Below are 21,629 nucleotides of genomic sequence, written 5' to 3'. Positions count from 1 at the left end.
TATTGTTTTCTCTTTTTTTTTATGGTTTTTTATATTATGATTAAATGAAAGGGATTCGTTCGTGAAATAAGTAATGCCTCTCCATGTGCATAAAATGAAAAATATAACTCAATCTTCTACTTGTTGTTCCTGCCTTCATTTTTTTTTTAATTTTTTTAAATTTTTATTTGTTGTCGTTTTTGACCATTTTGTCATAGTGGAAAATCAACAAAAATGAAAGTATAAGAAATGAAACAGACAATAATTCTGCACATAGTAATATAGTCACTCAATACTGTGTGCTTTAGGTTGATGGTGTTTAGCCTATCCCCATTCTATCAAATATAATTTGTAGCATATTACCATATTTCTTCTTGTGGTCTGCATACGTACGTATTTTGTGGTATTTGCACTGTAAGTATATCTTGAAATCTGTAACGGTGTCAGTTCCAGCGTCATGAGTTACGTAAGTTACATAATTTCCTAGGAGCCAATAGACGGCATTATTCTTCGTCTCTGGAAAATAACGGTCTTGTGGTCTGTGCAGCACTGACAGCGAGATGTACTGAGGTGAAGACCTTGTAATGAGAGCTATTTGCACCTTGAGCCAATTCCAGATATGTATATTGCCGCCGCAAGTGTATCGATGGATAATTGTGTCCACTAGTCGACATCGTTGACATAGATTGGTGTCACTGAGGCCAATTTCATATAATCTTTCGTTGGTGCTAATGATATTATTAACGGCTTTGTACCATGCTGTTCTTATGTCAGAAGATAAAACTTTTAAATTGATGTTTTGCCAGATAGCAGTCCAGTGTATGTGAGGAAACTGTCTCTCTACTTTATTCTTTCCTTCACACGTCTCCCAGACCCGCATAATATCTCTTGACGTTAGTTGACGTAGCCGTGTAACTTCGTCCCTCAAGTAGCTAAGTTCAATATAAAAGGCTCGCACGTGCTGGAGACGATTGTTAATTTTTTGCACATCAATAGGAGGCTGCAGGCTGCGAGGTTTTAGAATTTCAAAAAGTCGGCTTGAAATACTTTCCGGTACTTCTCTAATGATAGTTAGTTGCCTTTTGACGAAGAGTGCAGAGGCTTTGTTGGTGATATTGATGAGACCTAAACCACCATTTCGGGGATGTAAGGTAGCCACTTTGGCGGTTACTCGAAACAGTTCTCCTTTCCACAGAAAATTTGTGATTCTGGACGTTATGTTCTTGGCTATCATTTTGGGTAGTGGAAAGAGCTGAGCGGTGTGGTATGCTGTAGCTAAGATACACGTGTTGATGTACTTAATCCTCTGAATCTGATTCATATTCCGTGATAAATTTTCCATTATAGCACCCTGCACTTTCCGTGCCGCAGCTTGCCAATTCAACGCAGTCATTTTCATTGGGCATGCGGTCAATGTGACACCAAGCGTCGTATGCTGCCTGACCAGCTTTGCCCACTCTACGTTTATGTGTTCAAAACCCCTAAGATGTAAAATTTTGCTTTTCTTTTCATTTGAATTTGCCCCAGACGCACTGCAGTAAGTCTGAATCACTGCAGCTAACGTAGCTACATCGTCATTATTTCTGATTATGACGCCTACATCATCAGCATAAGCTTTTATAGCTGTTTTGCACCCTGACAGTGTTATACCTGTTAATTTATCGTGAATACGTTTAAGAAATGGGTCCAGTGAAATGGCAAATAGTGACATAGAAAGGGGGCTTCCCTGAGGAACACCGCGTCGTATTTGGAATTTTCTCGTAGCCTGACTGTTAACTGCTATGCATGCGTTTATTCCTGTCGCCACGTTTTTTATTACGTTTAAGGCTCGCTCCTGGAAACCGAGCTTTTTTAACGTCTTGAAAAGGTAGATATGATTCACGAGATCGAATGCTTTATGAAAATCCAGGAAAACCAGGGCACATTTGATGTTAGTGACGGAAGTGATTGCAATTATATCCCGAAATTCCGCTAAATTGTGAAACAGAGTTTTACCTGCAATGCAGTGTTGATACGGACTAATCAGTCTATTTGCTAAGGATGAAATTTTCTTGTTGAGAATTCTTGCTATTATTTTATAGTCCGCATTGAGCAACGAAATCGGTCGGAAGTTAGTAAGATCTTTGTGTCCTTTAGTTTTGGGGATAAGGACTATTTTACTTTCTTTAAATTCAGAGGGTATCATTGCGCCCTGAAGAACTTCATTTACAATCGCTGTAATTGTCCCTCCCACTATCGGCCAATAGCGGACATAAAATTCTGCAGGTAGACCATCAGGACCTGGGGATTTTTTCAGAGGGGAGGTACACAGAGTCACATAAACGTCCTCATTACAGACGTGCGACAGGAAGGTAACGTTGTCATCATCCGTCAGCTGTGGCACAAGAAAGTCGAGGAAATCATCAATAGATTCCTCGCAGCTGGAATTTTCGGAATATAGGTTATCGAAGTAGCGATAGATCTCATTCAAAATATCTTTCTGTGTCCTAAGACTTGTACCATTCGCCGTCCGTAATTCGTCGATAAGCATTGTTCTTCTGTTTTGAGCGTGCTTCAGAAGGTGGTATAGGGAAGTTGTTTCGTCCTCTGAGACAGATTTCGCCTTGGATTTTATTTTAAGTCCTTCCAGTTGATGCCTCTTAATGCTGAGTAATTTAGCCTTAATTTTTTTGATATCTGTCAGGCGAAGATGTGAACCAGATGTTTGACCATATAGCTCTCTGAGTACTGAGTAATAAAACTCTATAGTGTTCTTAAGATCTCTGGCCCTCTGAAAGCTATATTGCATTATCGTCTTTCTAAGTTTCGGCTTTGTCATTTTTGTCCACCATTCGACGGTAGTCGCGTATCTAGGAAGAGCACGCAGGCATAACGCCCATGCGTCTTTTATCTGATCTTCTAATTCACTGTCTTGTAACAGCGAGACATTTAAATTCCACTGGTTTTTGAAGCGGCGTATTGGCTGCGCTTGTAAATTTATACAGGCCAACACACCGGAATGGTCCGAAAAGTAGACAGGAACCGTTTCTGTTTTCAATAAAGCCGTTTCGAGATTGTCGGTAATGTAGAATCTGTCGATTCTGCTGCATGCATTGGAAGTTGCATAAGTGTACTCGACAACAGCAGGGTGTTTGCATTCCCAAGCATCCTTTAGCTTTAAGCTAGTGACGAGATGTTTTAATTCAGCAGAATAATTAAAATTTGGACTCTGATCTTTCCTGCTGAGGACGCAATTAAAATCACCCCCCATTATAAGGTGACTGGGGTTTTTGCGTAATAAGTATATTACCTCGTCTTTAAAAAATCGTGTTCTGTCAGATCTATGTGAGCTGCCGGAAGGGGCATACAAGTTAATAAGGGACACGTCATAAATCTTGAGCCCTATTCCCCTTCCAGATTCCAGTCGTTCTACTTCCGTTACTGGAATCCCATCCCGGATTAAAAAAGCTGTCCCCACGCTAGTTTCGTGGGAGACATTTAGGTGAGCAACATACCCGGGAATATTTAAATCCGACGTGACAACTTCCTGCAGCAGGGCTATATCAGTTCCCGAGTCATATAAAAATTCTTTTAGCGCTGCTATTTTCAATGCCGACCGTATTTTGTTAATATTGACAGTAGCAATAGTATAACACTGGGTCATTGCGTTATTACTCGTTGGATGTTAGGACAGTGAGTAAATAACATGCGACTAAATTATTACTTAGGAGACACAGAAAAGTTAGACAGAACAGAACGTCCCATTGAGAGGTTGCTAATTACAGTATTAGTGCAGTCTAGGTTTGAGATTTCCCTCCTGAATCAGTAGAAGATTGATTATCAGGAAGTTCCTCAGGAGATTCTTTCAATGACCCGTGCCTGACAGTTTCGTAACGCACATTTCGGGGTTTCGTGTCACTTTTCACGCTCTTTAACTTCGCTTGATTACGAGGAGCATTGACATTCGGTTGTGGCTTTAACTTCCTTCGTGGAGCATCCGAAGGCTCTGTGACGGGTTTTGTGGTGGTCGGTTGTGACGCCGATCCCGTCGGGTCGTCCAACTGTACGACACGGCCTGTACTGCTTAGCCCTGTCGTGTGGTCAGTACCCTTCGGGGAAGCACTAGCCGTTACAGAGGGTTGATCCAGACACACTAATTGTTCCTCGTGACTGTCAGGAGGCTGCTCGTCTTTGCAAACTGTGTCCCCTCCTGATGTTTCGCGGTTATTGCTAGAAACATCCCCGTTTTCGCAGTTTCCCACCAATTGATTACGTTCTGATTGTTTACAAGCTTCCATCTGCATTTCCTGGAGTTGTGGCATTACTTGCTCCTCGCATTGTTTTTGTTTGCGTGCGGAGTGAGATTTGTCAGACAACTCGTCGTCAGAACAGCTATCAGTTATCTCATGGGGCCGTTTTTTTGTCTGCAATTCGGATGATGCGGGGATGTCAACATCAGCCTTTTTATCTAAACATGGAAATTGAGTAATATCATTTACGGATAAATCAGAGTGGTTTGCTTGGGCAGTATCCACACCCAGCGGGATAGATACATTATTTGGCAAGACATCGTTTAGGGTAAGTTTCTGGCGTTGCGTTAGATTGCTTTTCAATACAAAAACCCGCCGCGGACAATCCTGTCTAAAGTGGCCAGACTCATTACAAACATGACAGGTCGGTACTTGACCTGAATACACAATTTGCGCCCTGTAGCCATTTACAAATATATGAGACGGAATATTGGTCTTGATGTCCATCTCCACAGATCGAATTCCGTTAAAACACTGCAGTTTGTAGTGACGAGACCAACGTTCATTATTAACAGATTTCACGTCACCATACTTGCAAAGCGTATCCTTAATTAAATCATTATCAATTTCAATAGGTAAGTTAAGCACGCGAACGGTAGTGTAAACAATATCAGCTCGCCAGATCCGAACTTTGCTCTTCGAGCCGTCTCTGTGAATGAATTCTACTTCACTACCCCACTTTGCTAAAAGTCTATCTATCGTCACCGAGCTCTCAAACTTAACAAAAATACAGTATTTATCATTGTCTAACTGCATTGTATGGACGGAATCAGAGTTGACACCAATTACCTCAGTAATCCAATCGTGTATTTCCAGTGACGTTGGCTGGATATGACGGGTTTCCTTGTCGAAAGCGAAGACCAGTGTGTTTTTCCTGACGTTCGTAGACATGATTCAGAACAGGGATGAAACTCCGGTTAAAAAACCGAAATTCCGGCGAGTGACAGAACGGTGATGAACAGCCAAACACTAACGACGATACACAAACACGAAGATGAACGGACAGCCAGCAAAGGAGACAACAGCAGAACACGTATGTAAACAACACAACCGGAGCGCAGCAGTACACACGTCCACACGGTAGCACAGCTGAAGCGCGACTACCTCTCGATCTGCAGTCGAATGCTCTACGACTGAGCTATACCCCCATTCACGATCTTTGCGTTCCCATAACTTAAGGAAAAATATTATACTCTGCCTGGCTAAAGACGTCTAATCGAGCAAAATATTGCGTAATCATTATCTCTCAGTTATATATTAGCGTTAAACGATATAAATATCAAAAATACTAGACACTTCGCGCCTGGAGAAAGTGCGAGTCGGCGCCTTCACCTTAATGTCAGAACGCGAAAATTGCACTAGTAGCTTTTTTTCAAGCAAGTTCTGTTCGTCCGTTCTCCGTAATCGTTTGGTATCTGATTAAACTGACATACTCGCCTATGGCTTTCGTAAACGAAAATTTCATTGTGACCCCGACGTGATTTGAACACGCAACCTTCTGATCTGGAGTCAGACGCGCTACCGTTGCGCCACGGAGTCGACGCTGCTTAGGTCTTGTCATGAATAGGTTCCTCGAACACTTACTGTACCGTTCAAACCTAAGAAATAATGACAGTAGGATCCACGAGACACTCGTCCCGGATGTACTTGCTCTGGCGGGGGTGTAACTCAGTGGTAGAGTGTCTGCTTCGCATGCAGAAAGTCCTGGGTTCAAATCCCAGCTCCTCCAATTTTTGTTTCTCCGTGCAGCAGTACATGAAAACTTTTGCCTATCACCATATTCTACAAAATTCAGTGTACAAGATTCTTCCCCCAAGCAAGTGGATTTCGTACAGTTCGACCTCATGGCGGGAGGACGATGACCTGCAAGACCCTGGGCTGCGATCCCCCCCCATTGAAATGTTGCTCCAAAGCCTTCGGTATGGCGTGCAGGGTGCATCTCAAACATGTATTTGCAACTCACCGCGACAATCGTCATTTGTTTTTTCGAGATACTGAAAAATGAAGGGGGCACCCGGGATTGAACCGGGGACCTCTCGATCTGCAGTCGAATGCTCTACGACTGAGCTATACCCCCATTCACGATCTTTGCGTTCCCATAACTTAAGGAAAAATATTATACTCTGCCTGGCTAAAGACGTCTAATCGAGCAAAATATTGCGTAATCATTATCTCTCAGTTATATATTAGCGTTAAACGATATAAATATCAAAAATACTAGACACTTCGCGCCTGGAGAAAGTGCGAGTCGGCGCCTTCACCTTAATGTCAGAACGCGAAAATTGCACTAGTAGCTTTTTTTCAAGCAAGTTCTGTTCGTCCGTTCTCCGTAATCGTTTGGTATCTGATTAAACTGACATACTCGCCTATGGCTTTCGTAAACGAAAATTTCATTGTGACCCCGACGTGATTTGAACACGCAACCTTCTGATCTGGAGTCAGACGCGCTACCGTTGCGCCACGGAGTCGACGCTGCTTAGGTCTTGTCATGAATAGGTTCCTCGAACACTTACTGTACCGTTCAAACCTAAGAAATAATGACAGTAGGATCCACGAGACACTCGTCCCGGATGTACTTGCTCTGGCGGGGGTGTAACTCAGTGGTAGAGTGTCTGCTTCGCATGCAGAAAGTCCTGGGTTCAAATCCCAGCTCCTCCAATTTTTGTTTCTCCGTGCAGCAGTACATGAAAACTTTTGCCTATCACCATATTCTACAAAATTCAGTGTACAAGATTCTTCCCCCAAGCAAGTGGATTTCGTACAGTTCGACCTCATGGCGGGAGGACGATGACCTGCAAGACCCTGGGCTGCGATCCCCCCCCATTGAAATGTTGCTCCAAAGCCTTCGGTATGGCGTGCAGGGTGCATCTCAAACATGTATTTGCAACTCACCGCGACAATCGTCATTTGTTTTTTCGAGATACTGAAAAATGAAGGGGGCACCCGGGATTGAACCGGGGACCTCTCGATCTGCAGTCGAATGCTCTACGACTGAGCTATACCCCCATTCACGATCTTTGCGTTCCCATAACTTAAGGAAAAATATTATACTCTGCCTGGCTAAAGACGTCTAATCGAGCAAAATATTGCGTAATCATTATCTCTCAGTTATATATTAGCGTTAAACGATATAAATATCAAAAATACTAGACACTTCGCGCCTGGAGAAAGTGCGAGTCGGCGCCTTCACCTTAATGTCAGAACGCGAAAATTGCACTAGTAGCTTTTTTTCAAGCAAGTTCTGTTCGTCCGTTCTCCGTAATCGTTTGGTATCTGATTAAACTGACATACTCGCCTATGGCTTTCGTAAACGAAAATTTCATTGTGACCCCGACGTGATTTGAACACGCAACCTTCTGATCTGGAGTCAGACGCGCTACCGTTGCGCCACGGAGTCGACGCTGCTTAGGTCTTGTCATGAATAGGTTCCTCGAACACTTACTGTACCGTTCAAACCTAAGAAATAATGACAGTAGGATCCACGAGACACTCGTCCCGGATGTACTTGCTCTGGCGGGGGTGTAACTCAGTGGTAGAGTGTCTGCTTCGCATGCAGAAAGTCCTGGGTTCAAATCCCAGCTCCTCCAATTTTTGTTTCTCCGTGCAGCAGTACATGAAAACTTTTGCCTATCACCATATTCTACAAAATTCAGTGTACAAGATTCTTCCCCCAAGCAAGTGGATTTCGTACAGTTCGACCTCATGGCGGGAGGACGATGACCTGCAAGACCCTGGGCTGCGATCCCCCCCCATTGAAATGTTGCTCCAAAGCCTTCGGTATGGCGTGCAGGGTGCATCTCAAACATGTATTTGCAACTCACCGCGACAATCGTCATTTGTTTTTTCGAGATACTGAAAAATGAAGGGGGCACCCGGGATTGAACCGGGGACCTCTCGATCTGCAGTCGAATGCTCTACGACTGAGCTATACCCCCATTCACGATCTTTGCGTTCCCATAACTTAAGGAAAAATATTATACTCTGCCTGGCTAAAGACGTCTAATCGAGCAAAATATTGCGTAATCATTATCTCTCAGTTATATATTAGCGTTAAACGATATAAATATCAAAAATACTAGACACTTCGCGCCTGGAGAAAGTGCGAGTCGGCGCCTTCACCTTAATGTCAGAACGCGAAAATTGCACTAGTAGCTTTTTTTCAAGCAAGTTCTGTTCGTCCGTTCTCCGTAATCGTTTGGTATCTGATTAAACTGACATACTCGCCTATGGCTTTCGTAAACGAAAATTTCATTGTGACCCCGACGTGATTTGAACACGCAACCTTCTGATCTGGAGTCAGACGCGCTACCGTTGCGCCACGGAGTCGACGCTGCTTAGGTCTTGTCATGAATAGGTTCCTCGAACACTTACTGTACCGTTCAAACCTAAGAAATAATGACAGTAGGATCCACGAGACACTCGTCCCGGATGTACTTGCTCTGGCGGGGGTGTAACTCAGTGGTAGAGTGTCTGCTTCGCATGCAGAAAGTCCTGGGTTCAAATCCCAGCTCCTCCAATTTTTGTTTCTCCGTGCAGCAGTACATGAAAACTTTTGCCTATCACCATATTCTACAAAATTCAGTGTACAAGATTCTTCCCCCAAGCAAGTGGATTTCGTACAGTTCGACCTCATGGCGGGAGGACGATGACCTGCAAGACCCTGGGCTGCGATCCCCCCCCCCATTGAAATGTTGCTCCAAAGCCTTCGGTATGGCGTGCAGGGTGCATCTCAAACATGTATTTGCAACTCACCGCGACAATCGTCATTTGTTTTTTCGAGATACTGAAAAATGAAGGGGGCACCCGGGATTGAACCGGGGACCTCTCGATCTGCAGTCGAATGCTCTACGACTGAGCTATACCCCCATTCACGATCTTTGCGTTCCCATAACTTAAGGAAAAATATTATACTCTGCCTGGCTAAAGACGTCTAATCGAGCAAAATATTGCGTAATCATTATCTCTCAGTTATATATTAGCGTTAAACGATATAAATATCAAAAATACTAGACACTTCGCGCCTGGAGAAAGTGCGAGTCGGCGCCTTCACCTTAATGTCAGAACGCGAAAATTGCACTAGTAGCTTTTTTTCAAGCAAGTTCTGTTCGTCCGTTCTCCGTAATCGTTTGGTATCTGATTAAACTGACATACTCGCCTATGGCTTTCGTAAACGAAAATTTCATTGTGACCCCGACGTGATTTGAACACGCAACCTTCTGATCTGGAGTCAGACGCGCTACCGTTGCGCCACGGAGTCGACGCTGCTTAGGTCTTGTCATGAATAGGTTCCTCGAACACTTACTGTACCGTTCAAACCTAAGAAATAATGACAGTAGGATCCACGAGACACTCGTCCCGGATGTACTTGCTCTGGCGGGGGTGTAACTCAGTGGTAGAGTGTCTGCTTCGCATGCAGAAAGTCCTGGGTTCAAATCCCAGCTCCTCCAATTTTTGTTTCTCCGTGCAGCAGTACATGAAAACTTTTGCCTATCACCATATTCTACAATATTCAGTGTACAAGATTCTTCCCCCAAGCAAGTGGATTTCGTACAGTTCGACCTCATGGCGGGAGGACGATGACCTGCAAGACCCTGGGCTGCGATCCCCCCCCCATTGAAATGTTGCTCCAAAGCCTTCGGTATGGCGTGCAGGGTGCATCTCAAACATGTATTTGCAACTCACCGCGACAATCGTCATTTGTTTTTTCGAGATACTGAAAAATGAATGGGGCACCCGGGATTGAACCGGGGACCTCTCGATCTGCAGTCGAATGCTCTACGACTGAGCTATACCCCCATTCACGATCTTTGCGTTCCCATAACTTAAGGAAAAATATTATACTCTGCCTGGCTAAAGACGTCTAATCGAGCAAAATATTGCGTAATCATTATCTCTCAGTTATATATTAGCGTTAAACGATATAAATATCAAAAATACTAGACACTTCGCGCCTGGAGAAAGTGCGAGTCGGCGCCTTCACCTTAATGTCAGAACGCGAAAATTGCACTAGTAGCTTTTTTTCAAGCAAGTTCTGTTCGTCCGTTCTCCGTAATCGTTTGGTATCTGATTAAACTGACATACTCGCCTATGGCTTTCGTAAACGAAAATTTCATTGTGACCCCGACGTGATTTGAACACGCAACCTTCTGATCTGGAGTCAGACGCGCTACCGTTGCGCCACGGAGTCGACGCTGCTTAGGTCTTGTCATGAATAGGTTCCTCGAACACTTACTGTACCGTTCAAACCTAAGAAATAATGACAGTAGGATCCACGAGACACTCGTCCCGGATGTACTTGCTCTGGCGGGGGTGTAACTCAGTGGTAGAGTGTCTGCTTCGCATGCAGAAAGTCCTGGGTTCAAATCCCAGCTCCTCCAATTTTTGTTTCTCCGTGCAGCAGTACATGAAAACTTTTGCCTATCACCATATTCTACAAAATTCAGTGTACAAGATTCTTCCCCCAAGCAAGTGGATTTCGTACAGTTCGACCTCATGGCGGGAGGACGATGACCTGCAAGACCCTGGGCTGCGATCCCCCCCCATTGAAATGTTGCTCCAAAGCCTTCGGTATGGCGTGCAGGGTGCATCTCAAACATGTATTTGCAACTCACCGCGACAATCGTCATTTGTTTTTTCGAGATACTGAAAAATGAAGGGGGCACCCGGGATTGAACCGGGGACCTCTCGATCTGCAGTCGAATGCTCTACGACTGAGCTATACCCCCATTCACGATCTTTGCGTTCCCATAACTTAAGGAAAAATATTATACTCTGCCTGGCTAAAGACGTCTAATCGAGCAAAATATTGCGTAATCATTATCTCTCAGTTATATATTAGCGTTAAACGATATAAATATCAAAAATACTAGACACTTCGCGCCTGGAGAAAGTGCGAGTCGGCGCCTTCACCTTAATGTCAGAACGCGAAAATTGCACTAGTAGCTTTTTTTCAAGCAAGTTCTGTTCGTCCGTTCTCCGTAATCGTTTGGTATCTGATTAAACTGACATACTCGCCTATGGCTTTCGTAAACGAAAATTTCATTGTGACCCCGACGTGATTTGAACACGCAACCTTCTGATCTGGAGTCAGACGCGCTACCGTTGCGCCACGGAGTCGACGCTGCTTAGGTCTTGTCATGAATAGGTTCCTCGAACACTTACTGTACCGTTCAAACCTAAGAAATAATGACAGTAGGATCCACGAGACACTCGTCCCGGATGTACTTGCTCTGGCGGGGGTGTAACTCAGTGGTAGAGTGTCTGCTTCGCATGCAGAAAGTCCTGGGTTCAAATCCCAGCTCCTCCAATTTTTGTTTCTCCGTGCAGCAGTACATGAAAACTTTTGCCTATCACCATATTCTACAAAATTCAGTGTACAAGATTCTTCCCCCAAGCAAGTGGATTTCGTACAGTTCGACCTCATGGCGGGAGGACGATGACCTGCAAGACCCTGGGCTGCGATCCCCCCCCATTGAAATGTTGCTCCAAAGCCTTCGGTATGGCGTGCAGGGTGCATCTCAAACATGTATTTGCAACTCACCGCGACAATCGTCATTTGTTTTTTCGAGATACTGAAAAATGAAGGGGGCACCCGGGATTGAAACGGGGACCTCTCGATCTGCAGTCGAATGCTCTACGACTGAGCTATACCCCCATTCACGATCTTTGCGTTCCCATAACTTAAGGCAAAATATTATACTCTGCCTGGCTAAAGACGTCTAATCGAGCAAAATATTGCGTAATCATTATCTCTCAGTTATATATTAGCGTTAAACGATATAAATATCAAAAATACTAGACACTTCGCGCCTGGAGAAAGTGCGAGTCGGCGCCTTCACCTTAATGTCAGAACGCGAAAATTGCACTAGTAGCTTTTTTTCAAGCAAGTTCTGTTCGTCCGTTCTCCGTAATCGTTTGGTATCTGATTAAACTGACATACTCGCCTATGGCTTTCGTAAACGAAAATTTCATTGTGACCCCGACGTGATTTGAACACGCAACCTTCTGATCTGGAGTCAGACGCGCTACCGTTGCGCCACGGAGTCGACGCTGCTTAGGTCTTGTCATGAATAGGTTCCTCGAACACTTACTGTACCGTTCAAACCTAAGAAATAATGACAGTAGGATCCACGAGACACTCGTCCCGGATGTACTTGCTCTGGCGGGGGTGTAACTCAGTGGTAGAGTGTCTGCTTCGCATGCAGAAAGTCCTGGGTTCAAATCCCAGCTCCTCCAATTTTTGTTTCTCCGTGCAGCAGTACATGAAAACTTTTGCCTATCACCATATTCTACAAAATTCAGTGTACAAGATTCTTCCCCCAAGCAAGTGGATTTCGTACAGTTCGACCTCATGGCGGGAGGACGATGACCTGCAAGACCCTGGGCTGCGATCCCCCCCCATTGAAATGTTGCTCCAAAGCCTTCGGTATGGCGTGCAGGGTGCATCTCAAACATGTATTTGCAACTCACCGCGACAATCGTCATTTGTTTTTTCGAGATACTGAAAAATGAAGGGGGCACCCGGGATTGAACCGGGGACCTCTCGATCTGCAGTCGAATGCTCTACGACTGAGCTATACCCCCATTCACGATCTTTGCGTTCCCATAACTTAAGGAAAAATATTATACTCTGCCTGGCTAAAGACGTCTAATCGAGCAAAATATTGCGTAATCATTATCTCTCAGTTATATATTAGCGTTAAACGATATAAATATCAAAAATACTAGACACTTCGCGCCTGGAGAAAGTGCGAGTCGGCGCCTTCACCTTAATGTCAGAACGCGAAAATTGCACTAGTAGCTTTTTTTCAAGCAAGTTCTGTTCGTCCGTTCTCCGTAATCGTTTGGTATCTGATTAAACTGACATACTCGCCTATGGCTTTCGTAAACGAAAATTTCATTGTGACCCCGACGTGATTTGAACACGCAACCTTCTGATCTGGAGTCAGACGCGCTACCGTTGCGCCACGGAGTCGACGCTGCTTAGGTCTTGTCATGAATAGGTTCCTCGAACACTTACTGTACCGTTCAAACCTAAGAAATAATGACAGTAGGATCCACGAGACACTCGTCCCGGATGTACTTGCTCTGGCGGGGGTGTAACTCAGTGGTAGAGTGTCTGCTTCGCATGCAGAAAGTCCTGGGTTCAAATCCCAGCTCCTCCAATTTTTGTTTCTCCGTGCAGCAGTACATGAAAACTTTTGCCTATCACCATATTCTACAAAATTCAGTGTACAAGATTCTTCCCCCAAGCAAGTGGATTTCGTACAGTTCGACCTCATGGCGGGAGGACGATGACCTGCAAGACCCTGGGCTGCGATCCCCCCCCATTGAAATGTTGCTCCAAAGCCTTCGGTATGGCGTGCAGGGTGCATCTCAAACATGTATTTGCAACTCACCGCGACAATCGTCATTTGTTTTTTCGAGATACTGAAAAATGAAGGGGGCACCCGGGATTGAACCGGGAACTTCTCGATCTGCAGTCGAATGCTCTACGACTGAGCTATACCCCCATTCACGATCTTTGCGTTCCCATAACTTAAGGAAAAATATTATACTCTGCCTGGCTAAAGACGTCTAATCGAGCAAAATATTGCGTAATCATTATCTCTCAGTTATATATTAGCGTTAAACGATATAAATATCAAAAATACTAGACACTTCGCGCCTGGAGAAAGTGCGAGTCGGCGCCTTCACCTTAATGTCAGAACGCGAAAATTGCACTAGTAGCTTTTTTTCAAGCAAGTTCTGTTCGTCCGTTCTCCGTAATCGTTTGGTATCTGATTAAACTGACATACTCGCCTATGGCTTTCGTAAACGAAAATTTCATTGTGACCCCGACGTGATTTGAACACGCAACCTTCTGATCTGGAGTCAGACGCGCTACCGTTGCGCCACGGAGTCGACGCTGCTTAGGTCTTGTCATGAATAGGTTCCTCGAACACTTACTGTACCGTTCAAACCTAAGAAATAATGACAGTAGGATCCACGAGACACTCGTCCCGGATGTACTTGCTCTGGCGGGGGTGTAACTCAGTGGTAGAGTGTCTGCTTCGCATGCAGAAAGTCCTGGGTTCAAATCCCAGCTCCTCCAATTTTTGTTTCTCCGTGCAGCAGTACATGAAAACTTTTGCCTATCACCATATTCTACAAAATTCAGTGTACAAGATTCTTCCCCCAAGCAAGTGGATTTCGTACAGTTCGACCTCATGGCGGGAGGACGATGACCTGCAAGACCCTGGGCTGCGATCCCCCCCCATTGAAATGTTGCTCCAAAGCCTTCGGTATGGCGTGCAGGGTGCATCTCAAACATGTATTTGCAACTCACCGCGACAATCGTCATTTGTTTTTTCGAGATACTGAAAAATGAAGGGGGCACCCGGGATTGAACCGGGGACCTCTCGATCTGCAGTCGAATGCTCTACGACTGAGCTATACCCCCATTCACGATCTTTGCGTTCCCATAACTTAAGGAAAAATGTTATACTCTGCCTGGCTAAAGACGTCTAATCGAGCAAAATATTGCGTAATCATTATCTCTCAGTTATATATTAGCGTTAAACGATATAAATATCAAAAATACTAGACACTTCGCGCCTGGAGAAAGTGCGAGTCGGCGCCTTCACCTTAATGTCAGAACGCGAAAATTGCACTAGTAGCTTTTTTTCAAGCAAGTTCTGTTCGTCCGTTCTCCGTAATCGTTTGGTATCTGATTAAACTGACATACTCGCCTATGGCTTTCGTAAACGAAAATTTCATTGTGACCCCGACGTGATTTGAACACGCAACCTTCTGATCTGGAGTCAGACGCGCTACCGTTGCGCCACGGAGTCGACGCTGCTTAGGTCTTGTCATGAATAGGTTCCTCGAACACTTACTGTACCGTTCAAACCTAAGAAATAATGACAGTAGGATCCACGAGACACTCGTCCCGGATGTACTTGCTCTGGCGGGGGTGTAACTCAGTGGTAGAGTGTCTGCTTCGCATGCAGAAAGTCCTGGGTTCAAATCCCAGCTCCTCCAATTTTTGTTTCTCCGTGCAGCAGTACATGAAAACTTTTGCCTATCACCATATTCTACAATATTCAGTGTACAAGATTCTTCCCCCAAGCAAGTGGATTTCGTACAGTTCGACCTCATGGCGGGAGGACGATGACCTGCAAGACCCTGGGCTGCGATCCCCCCCCCATTGAAATGTTGCTCCAAAGCCTTCGGTATGGCGTGCAGGGTGCATCTCAAACATGTATTTGCAACTCACCGCGAGAATCGTCATTTGTTTTTTCGAGATACTGAAAAATGAATGGGGCACCCGGGATTGAACCGGGGACCTCTCGATCTGCAGTCGAATGCTCTACGACTGAGCTATACCCCCATTCACGATCTTTGCGTTCCCATAACTTAAGGAAAAGTATTATACTCTGCCTGGCTAAAGACGTCTAATCGAGCAAAATATTGCGTAATCATTATCTCTCAGTTATATATTAGCGTTAAACGATATAAATATCAAAAATACTAGACACTTCGCGCCTGGAGAAAGTGCGAGTCGGCGCCTTCACCTTAATGTCAGAACGCGAAAATTGCACTAGTAGCTTTTTTTCAAGCAAGTTCTGTTCGTCCGTTCTCCGTAATCGTTTGGTATCTGATTAAACTGACATACTCGCCTATGGCTTTCGTAAACGAAAATTTCATTGTGACCCCGACGTGATTTGAACACGCAACTTTCTGATCTGGAGTCAGACGCGCTACCGTTGCGCCACGGAGTCGACGCTGCTTAGGTCTTGTCATGAATAGGTTCCTCGAACACTTACTGTACCGTTCAAACCTAAGAAATAATGACAGTAGGATCCACGAGACACTCGTCCCGGATGTACTTGCTCTGGCGGGGGTGTAACTCAGTGGTAGAGTGTCTGCTTCGCATGCAGAAAGTCCTGGGTTCAAATCCCAGCTCCTCCAATTTTTGTTTCTCCGTGCAGCAGTACATGAAAACTTTTGCCTATCACCATATTCTACAAAATTCAGTGTACAAGATTCTTCCCCCAAGCAAGTGGATTTCGTACAGTTCGACCTCATGGCGGGAGGACGATGACCTGCAAGACCCTGGGCTGCGATCCCCCCCCATTGAAATGTTGCTCCAAAGCCTTCGGTATGGCGTGCAGGGTGCATCTCAAACATGTATTTGCAACTCACCGCGACAATCGTCATTTGTTTTTTCGAGATACTGAAAAATGAAGGGGGCACCCGGGATTGAACCGGGGACCTCTCGATCTGCAGTCGAATGCTCTACGACTTTTTTTTTTTTTTTTTTTTTTTTTTTTCGCCTTAACCACTTTTTTTTTTTCGCCTTAACCACTTTCTTTTTATTTTTTTCCGTTTTTTTTAACCACTTTTTATTAAAATTTTTTATAAGTAATAGGCAGAAGGAGGCAAAGTGGGCAGGGGTCAAGAATAATCTGAGGCCTGGCCACAATGTCTCCACCATACCCATCACTGATTTTCGACCTTGTCGCTCCTATGATCCAAAAATACAACTGCCCACTTTAGCAAATTTTTTTTTTTGTTTTTTCCATTTTTTTAATTTTTTTTGTTGTTAATTTTTTTTAATTAGTGTTTCCTCTTTTTTTATGGTTTTTTATATTATCATGATTAAATGAAAGGAATTCGTTCGTGAAATAAGTAATGCCTCTCCATGTGCATAAAATGAAAAATATAAGTCAATCTTCTACTTGTTGTTCCTGCCTTCATTTTTTTTTTAATTTTTTTAAATTTTTTATTTGTTGTCGTTTTTGACCATTTTGTCATAGTGGAAAATCAACAAAAATGAAAGTATAAGAAATGAAACAGACAATAATTCTGCACATAGTAATATAGTCACTCAATACTGTGTGCTTTAGGTTGATGGTGTTTAGCCTATCCCCATTCTATCAAATATAATTTGTAGCATATTACCATATTTCTTCTTGTGGTCTGCATACGTACGTATTTTGTGGTATTTGCACTGTAAGTATATCTTGAAATCTGTAACGGTGTCAGTTCCAGCGTCATGAGTTACGTAAGTTACATAATTTCCTAGGAGCCAATAGACGGCATTATTCTTCGTCTCTGGAAAATAACGGTCTTGTGGTCTGTGCAGCACTGACAGCGAGATGTACTGAGGTGAAGACCTTGTAATGAGAGCTATTTGCACCTTGAGCCAATTCCAGATATGTATATTGCCGCCGCAAGTGTATCGATGGATAATTGTGTCCACTAGTCGACATCGTTGACATAGATTGGTGTCACTGAGGCCAATTTCATATAATCTTTCGTTGGTGCTAATGATATTATTAACGGCTTTGTACCATGCTGTTCTTATGTCAGAAGATAAAACTTTTAAATTGATGTTTTGCCAGATAGCAGTCCAGTGTATGTGAGGAAACTGTCTCTCTACTTTATTCTTTCCTTCACACGTCTCCCAGACCCGCATAATATCTCTTGACGTTAGTTGACGTAGCCGTGTAACTTCGTCCCTCAAGTAGCTAAGTTCAATATAAAAGGCTCGCACGTGCTGGAGACGATTGTTAATTTTTTGCACATCAATAGGAGGCTGCAGGCTGCGAGGTTTTAGAATTTCAAAAAGTCGGCTTGAAATACTTTCCGGTACTTCTCTAATGATAGTTAGTTGCCTTTTGACGAAGAGTGCAGAGGCTTTGTTGGTGATATTGATGAGACCTAAACCACCATTTCGGGGATGTAAGGTAGCCACTTTGGCGGTTACTCGAAACAGTTCTCCTTTCCACAGAAAATTTGTGATTCTGGACGTTATGTTCTTGGCTATCATTTTGGGTAGTGGAAAGAGCTGAGCGGTGTGGTATGCTGTAGCTAAGATACACGTGTTGATGTACTTAATCCTCTGAATCTGATTCATATTCCGTGATAAATTTTTCATTATAGCACCCTGCACTTTCCGTGCCGCAGCTTTCCAATTCAACGCAGTCATTTTCATTGGGCATGCGGTCAATGTGACACCAAGCGTCGTATGCTGCCTGACCAGCTTTGCCCACTCTACGTTTATGTGCTCAAAACCCCTAAGATGTAAAATTTTGCTTTTCTTTTCATTTGAATTTGCCCCAGACGCACTGCAGTAAGTCTGAATCACTGCAGCTAACGTAGCTACATCGTCATTATTTCTGATTATGACGCCTACATCATCAGCATAAGCTTTTATAGCTGTTTTGCACCCTGACAGTGTTAAACCTGTTAATTTATCGTGAATACGTTTAAGAAATGGGTCCAGTGAAATGGCAAATAGTGACATAGAAAGGGGGCTTCCCTGAGGAACACCGCGTCGTATTTGGAATTTTCTCGTAGCCTGACTGTTAACTGCTATGCATGCGTTTATTCCTGTCGCCACGTTTTTTATTACGTTTAAGGCTCGCTCCTGGAAACCGAGCTTTTTTAACGTCTTGAAAAGGTAGATATGATTCACGAGATCGAATGCTTTATGAAAATCCAGGAAAACCAGGGCACATTTGATGTTAGTGACGGAAGTGATTGCAATTATATCCCGAAATTCGGCTAAATTGTGAAACAGAGTTTTACCTGCAATGCAGTGTTGATACGGACTAATCAGTCTATTTGCTAAGGATGAAATTTTCTTGTTGAGAATTCTTGCTATTATTTTATAGTCCGCATTGAGCAACGAAATCGGTCGGAAGTTAGTAAGATCTTTGTGTCCTTTAGTTTTGGGGATAAGGACTATTTTACTTTCTTTAAATTCAGAGGGTATCATTGCGCCCTGAAGAACTTCATTTACAATCGCTGTAATTGTCCCTCCCACTATCGGCCAATAGCGGACATAAAATTCTGCAGGTAGACCATCAGGACCTGGGGATTTTTTCAGAGGGGAGGTACACAGAGTCACATAAACGTCCTCATTACAGACGTGCGACAGGAAGGTAACGTTGTCATCATCCGTCAGCTGTGGCACAAGAAAGTCGAGGAAATCATCAATAGATTCCTCGCAGCTGGAATTTTCGGAATATAGGTTATCGAAGTAGCGATAGATCTCATTCAAAATATCTTTCTGTGTCCTAAGACTTGTACCATTCGCCGTCCGTAATTCGTCGATAAGCATTGTTCTTCTGTTTTGAGCGTGCTTCAGAAGGTGGTATAGGGAAGTTGTTTCGTCCTCTGAGACAGATTTCGCCTTGGATTTTATTTTAAGTCCTTCCAGTTGATGCCTCTTAATGCCGAGTAATTTAGCCTTAATTTTTTTGATATCTGTCAGGCGAAGATGTGAACCAGATGTTTGACCATATAGCTCTCTGAGTACTGAGTAATAGAACTCTATAGTGTTCTTAAGATCTCTGGCCCTCTGAAAGCTATATTGCATTATCGTCTTTCTAAGTTTCGGCTTTGTCATTTTTGTCCACCATTCGACGGTAGTCGCGTATCTAGGAAGAGCACGCAGGCATAACGCCCATGCGTCTTTTATCTGATCTTCTAATTCACGGTCTTGTAACAGCGAGACATTTAAATTCCACTGGTTTTTGAAGCGGCGTATTGGCTGCGCTTGTAAATTTATACAGGCCAACACACCGGAATGGTCCGAAAAGTAGACAGGAACCGTTTCTGTTTTCAATAAAGCCGATTCGAGATTGTCGGTAATGTAGAATCTGTCGATTCTGCTGCATGCATTGGAAGTTGCATAAGTGTACTCGACAACAGCAGGGTGTTTGCATTCCCAAGCATCCTTTAGCTTTAAGCTAGTGACGAGATGTTTTAATTCAGCAGAATAATTAAAATTTGGACTCTGATCTTTCCTGTTGAGGACGCAATTAAAATCACCCCCCATTATAAGGTGACTGGGGTTTTTGCGTAATAAGTATATTACCTCGTCTTTAAAAAATCGTGTTCTGTCAGATCTATGTGAGCTGCCGGAAGGGGCATACAAGTTAATAAGGGACACGTCATAAATCTTGAGCCCTATTCCCCTTCCAGATTCCAGTCGTTCTACTTCCGTTACTGGAATCCCATCCCGGATTAAAAAAGCTGTCCCCACGCTAGTTTCGTGGGAGACATTTAGGTGAGCAACATACCCGGGAATATTTAAATCCGACGTGACAACTTCCTGCAGCAGGGCTATATCAGTTCCCGAGTCATATAAAAATTCTTTTAGCGCTGCTATTTTCAATGCCGACCGTATTTTGTTAATATTGACAGTAGCAATAGTATAACACTGGGTCATTGCGTTATTACTCGTTGGATGTTAGGACAGTGAGTAAATAACATGCGACTAAATTATTACTTAGGAGACACAGAAAATTTAGACAGAACAGAACGTCCCATTGAGAGGTTGCTAATTACAGTATTAGTGCAGTCTAGGTTTGAGATTTTCCTCCTGAATCAGTAGAAGATTGATTATCAGGAAGTTCCTCAGGAGATTCTTTCAATGACCCGTGCCTGACAGTTTCGTAACGCACATTTCGGGGTTTCGTGTCACTTTTCACGCTCTTTAACTTCGCTTGATTACGAGGAGCATTGACATTCGGTTGTGGCTTTAACTTCCTTCGTGGAGCATCCGAAGGCTCTGTGACGGGTTTTGTGGTGGTCGGTTGTGACGCCGATCCCGTCGGGTCGTCCAACTGTACGACACGGCCTGTACTGCTTAGCCCTGTCGTGTGGTCAGTACCCTTCGGGGAAGCACTAGCCGTTACAGAGGGTTGATCCAGACACACTAATTGTTCCTCGTGACTGTCAGGAGGCTGCTCGTCTTTGCAAACTGTGTCCCCTCCTGATGTTTCGCCGTTATTGCTAGAAACATCCCCGTTTTCGCAGTTTCCCACCAATTGGTTACGTTCTGATTGTTTACAAGCTTCCATCTGCATTTCCTGGAGTTGTGGCATTACTTCCTCCTCGCATTGTTTTTGTTTGCGTGCGGAGTGAGATTTGTCAGACAACTCGTCGTCAGAACAGCTATCAGTTATCTCATGGGGCCGTTTTTTTGTCTGCAATTCGGATGATGCGGGGGTGTCAACATCAGCCTTTTTATCTAAACATGGAAATTGAGTAATATCATTTACGGATAAATCAGAGTGGTTTGCTTGGGCAGTATCCACACCCAGGGGGATAGATACATGATTTGGCAAGACATCGTTTAGGGTAAGTTTCTGGCGTTGCGTTAGATTGCTTTTCAATACAAAAACCCGCCGCGGACAATCCTGTCTAAAGTGGCCAGACTCATTACAAACATGACAGGTCGGTACTTGACCTGAATACACAATTTGCGCCCTGTAGCCATTTACAAATATATGAGACGGAATATTGGTCTTGATGTCCATCTCCACAGATCGAATTCCGTTAAAACACTGCAGTTTGTAGTGA

General features: G+C 43.9%; 35 non-coding genes across 35 annotated transcripts; 12 read left to right on the top strand and 23 right to left on the bottom strand.

The window, feature by feature from the left end:
• Positions 1-5,735: 5,735 nt before the first annotated feature.
• On the bottom strand, positions 5,736-5,807 carry Trnaw-cca. Its single transcript has one exon. It is a non-coding gene; the product is annotated as a tRNA-Trp (tRNA).
• A 118-nt stretch (positions 5,808-5,925) lies between these two features.
• Positions 5,926-5,997, top strand: Trnaa-cgc. The gene has a single exon. It is a non-coding gene; the product is annotated as a tRNA-Ala (tRNA).
• Positions 5,998-6,273: 276 nt separating this feature from the next.
• On the bottom strand, positions 6,274-6,345 carry Trnac-gca. Its single transcript has one exon. It is a non-coding gene; the product is annotated as a tRNA-Cys (tRNA).
• A 319-nt stretch (positions 6,346-6,664) lies between these two features.
• Trnaw-cca lies at positions 6,665-6,736 on the bottom strand. The gene has a single exon. It is a non-coding gene; the product is annotated as a tRNA-Trp (tRNA).
• A 118-nt stretch (positions 6,737-6,854) lies between these two features.
• Positions 6,855-6,926, top strand: Trnaa-cgc. The gene has a single exon. It is a non-coding gene; the product is annotated as a tRNA-Ala (tRNA).
• Positions 6,927-7,202: 276 nt separating this feature from the next.
• Positions 7,203-7,274, bottom strand: Trnac-gca. The gene has a single exon. It is a non-coding gene; the product is annotated as a tRNA-Cys (tRNA).
• Positions 7,275-7,593: 319 nt separating this feature from the next.
• On the bottom strand, positions 7,594-7,665 carry Trnaw-cca. Its single transcript has one exon. It is a non-coding gene; the product is annotated as a tRNA-Trp (tRNA).
• A 118-nt stretch (positions 7,666-7,783) lies between these two features.
• Positions 7,784-7,855, top strand: Trnaa-cgc. Its single transcript has one exon. It is a non-coding gene; the product is annotated as a tRNA-Ala (tRNA).
• Positions 7,856-8,131: 276 nt separating this feature from the next.
• Trnac-gca lies at positions 8,132-8,203 on the bottom strand. Its single transcript has one exon. It is a non-coding gene; the product is annotated as a tRNA-Cys (tRNA).
• Positions 8,204-8,522: 319 nt separating this feature from the next.
• On the bottom strand, positions 8,523-8,594 carry Trnaw-cca. The gene has a single exon. It is a non-coding gene; the product is annotated as a tRNA-Trp (tRNA).
• A 118-nt stretch (positions 8,595-8,712) lies between these two features.
• Trnaa-cgc lies at positions 8,713-8,784 on the top strand. The gene has a single exon. It is a non-coding gene; the product is annotated as a tRNA-Ala (tRNA).
• Positions 8,785-9,062: 278 nt separating this feature from the next.
• Positions 9,063-9,134, bottom strand: Trnac-gca. The gene has a single exon. It is a non-coding gene; the product is annotated as a tRNA-Cys (tRNA).
• A 319-nt stretch (positions 9,135-9,453) lies between these two features.
• Trnaw-cca lies at positions 9,454-9,525 on the bottom strand. Its single transcript has one exon. It is a non-coding gene; the product is annotated as a tRNA-Trp (tRNA).
• A 118-nt stretch (positions 9,526-9,643) lies between these two features.
• Positions 9,644-9,715, top strand: Trnaa-cgc. Its single transcript has one exon. It is a non-coding gene; the product is annotated as a tRNA-Ala (tRNA).
• A 274-nt stretch (positions 9,716-9,989) lies between these two features.
• Positions 9,990-10,064, bottom strand: Trnac-gca. The gene has a single exon. It is a non-coding gene; the product is annotated as a tRNA-Cys (tRNA).
• A 319-nt stretch (positions 10,065-10,383) lies between these two features.
• Positions 10,384-10,455, bottom strand: Trnaw-cca. The gene has a single exon. It is a non-coding gene; the product is annotated as a tRNA-Trp (tRNA).
• Positions 10,456-10,573: 118 nt separating this feature from the next.
• Trnaa-cgc lies at positions 10,574-10,645 on the top strand. Its single transcript has one exon. It is a non-coding gene; the product is annotated as a tRNA-Ala (tRNA).
• A 276-nt stretch (positions 10,646-10,921) lies between these two features.
• On the bottom strand, positions 10,922-10,993 carry Trnac-gca. The gene has a single exon. It is a non-coding gene; the product is annotated as a tRNA-Cys (tRNA).
• Positions 10,994-11,312: 319 nt separating this feature from the next.
• Trnaw-cca lies at positions 11,313-11,384 on the bottom strand. The gene has a single exon. It is a non-coding gene; the product is annotated as a tRNA-Trp (tRNA).
• Positions 11,385-11,502: 118 nt separating this feature from the next.
• Trnaa-cgc lies at positions 11,503-11,574 on the top strand. The gene has a single exon. It is a non-coding gene; the product is annotated as a tRNA-Ala (tRNA).
• A 276-nt stretch (positions 11,575-11,850) lies between these two features.
• Positions 11,851-11,922, bottom strand: Trnac-gca. Its single transcript has one exon. It is a non-coding gene; the product is annotated as a tRNA-Cys (tRNA).
• A 319-nt stretch (positions 11,923-12,241) lies between these two features.
• On the bottom strand, positions 12,242-12,313 carry Trnaw-cca. Its single transcript has one exon. It is a non-coding gene; the product is annotated as a tRNA-Trp (tRNA).
• A 118-nt stretch (positions 12,314-12,431) lies between these two features.
• Trnaa-cgc lies at positions 12,432-12,503 on the top strand. The gene has a single exon. It is a non-coding gene; the product is annotated as a tRNA-Ala (tRNA).
• Positions 12,504-12,779: 276 nt separating this feature from the next.
• Trnac-gca lies at positions 12,780-12,851 on the bottom strand. Its single transcript has one exon. It is a non-coding gene; the product is annotated as a tRNA-Cys (tRNA).
• Positions 12,852-13,170: 319 nt separating this feature from the next.
• Positions 13,171-13,242, bottom strand: Trnaw-cca. Its single transcript has one exon. It is a non-coding gene; the product is annotated as a tRNA-Trp (tRNA).
• A 118-nt stretch (positions 13,243-13,360) lies between these two features.
• On the top strand, positions 13,361-13,432 carry Trnaa-cgc. Its single transcript has one exon. It is a non-coding gene; the product is annotated as a tRNA-Ala (tRNA).
• A 276-nt stretch (positions 13,433-13,708) lies between these two features.
• On the bottom strand, positions 13,709-13,780 carry Trnac-gca. Its single transcript has one exon. It is a non-coding gene; the product is annotated as a tRNA-Cys (tRNA).
• A 319-nt stretch (positions 13,781-14,099) lies between these two features.
• Trnaw-cca lies at positions 14,100-14,171 on the bottom strand. Its single transcript has one exon. It is a non-coding gene; the product is annotated as a tRNA-Trp (tRNA).
• A 118-nt stretch (positions 14,172-14,289) lies between these two features.
• On the top strand, positions 14,290-14,361 carry Trnaa-cgc. Its single transcript has one exon. It is a non-coding gene; the product is annotated as a tRNA-Ala (tRNA).
• A 276-nt stretch (positions 14,362-14,637) lies between these two features.
• Trnac-gca lies at positions 14,638-14,709 on the bottom strand. The gene has a single exon. It is a non-coding gene; the product is annotated as a tRNA-Cys (tRNA).
• A 319-nt stretch (positions 14,710-15,028) lies between these two features.
• Trnaw-cca lies at positions 15,029-15,100 on the bottom strand. The gene has a single exon. It is a non-coding gene; the product is annotated as a tRNA-Trp (tRNA).
• Positions 15,101-15,218: 118 nt separating this feature from the next.
• Trnaa-cgc lies at positions 15,219-15,290 on the top strand. Its single transcript has one exon. It is a non-coding gene; the product is annotated as a tRNA-Ala (tRNA).
• Positions 15,291-15,564: 274 nt separating this feature from the next.
• Trnac-gca lies at positions 15,565-15,639 on the bottom strand. The gene has a single exon. It is a non-coding gene; the product is annotated as a tRNA-Cys (tRNA).
• Positions 15,640-15,958: 319 nt separating this feature from the next.
• On the bottom strand, positions 15,959-16,030 carry Trnaw-cca. The gene has a single exon. It is a non-coding gene; the product is annotated as a tRNA-Trp (tRNA).
• A 118-nt stretch (positions 16,031-16,148) lies between these two features.
• Positions 16,149-16,220, top strand: Trnaa-cgc. Its single transcript has one exon. It is a non-coding gene; the product is annotated as a tRNA-Ala (tRNA).
• The last annotated feature ends 5,409 nt before the right edge of the window (positions 16,221-21,629 follow it).

Source organism: Schistocerca piceifrons, chromosome 3 (assembly GCF_021461385.2).
Source record: "Schistocerca piceifrons isolate TAMUIC-IGC-003096 chromosome 3, iqSchPice1.1, whole genome shotgun sequence".
Classification (NCBI taxonomy): domain Eukaryota; kingdom Metazoa; phylum Arthropoda; class Insecta; order Orthoptera; family Acrididae; genus Schistocerca; species Schistocerca piceifrons.
The sequence above is the reverse complement of the archived record's forward strand: the minus strand, read 5'-3'. Positions and strand labels throughout refer to the sequence as shown.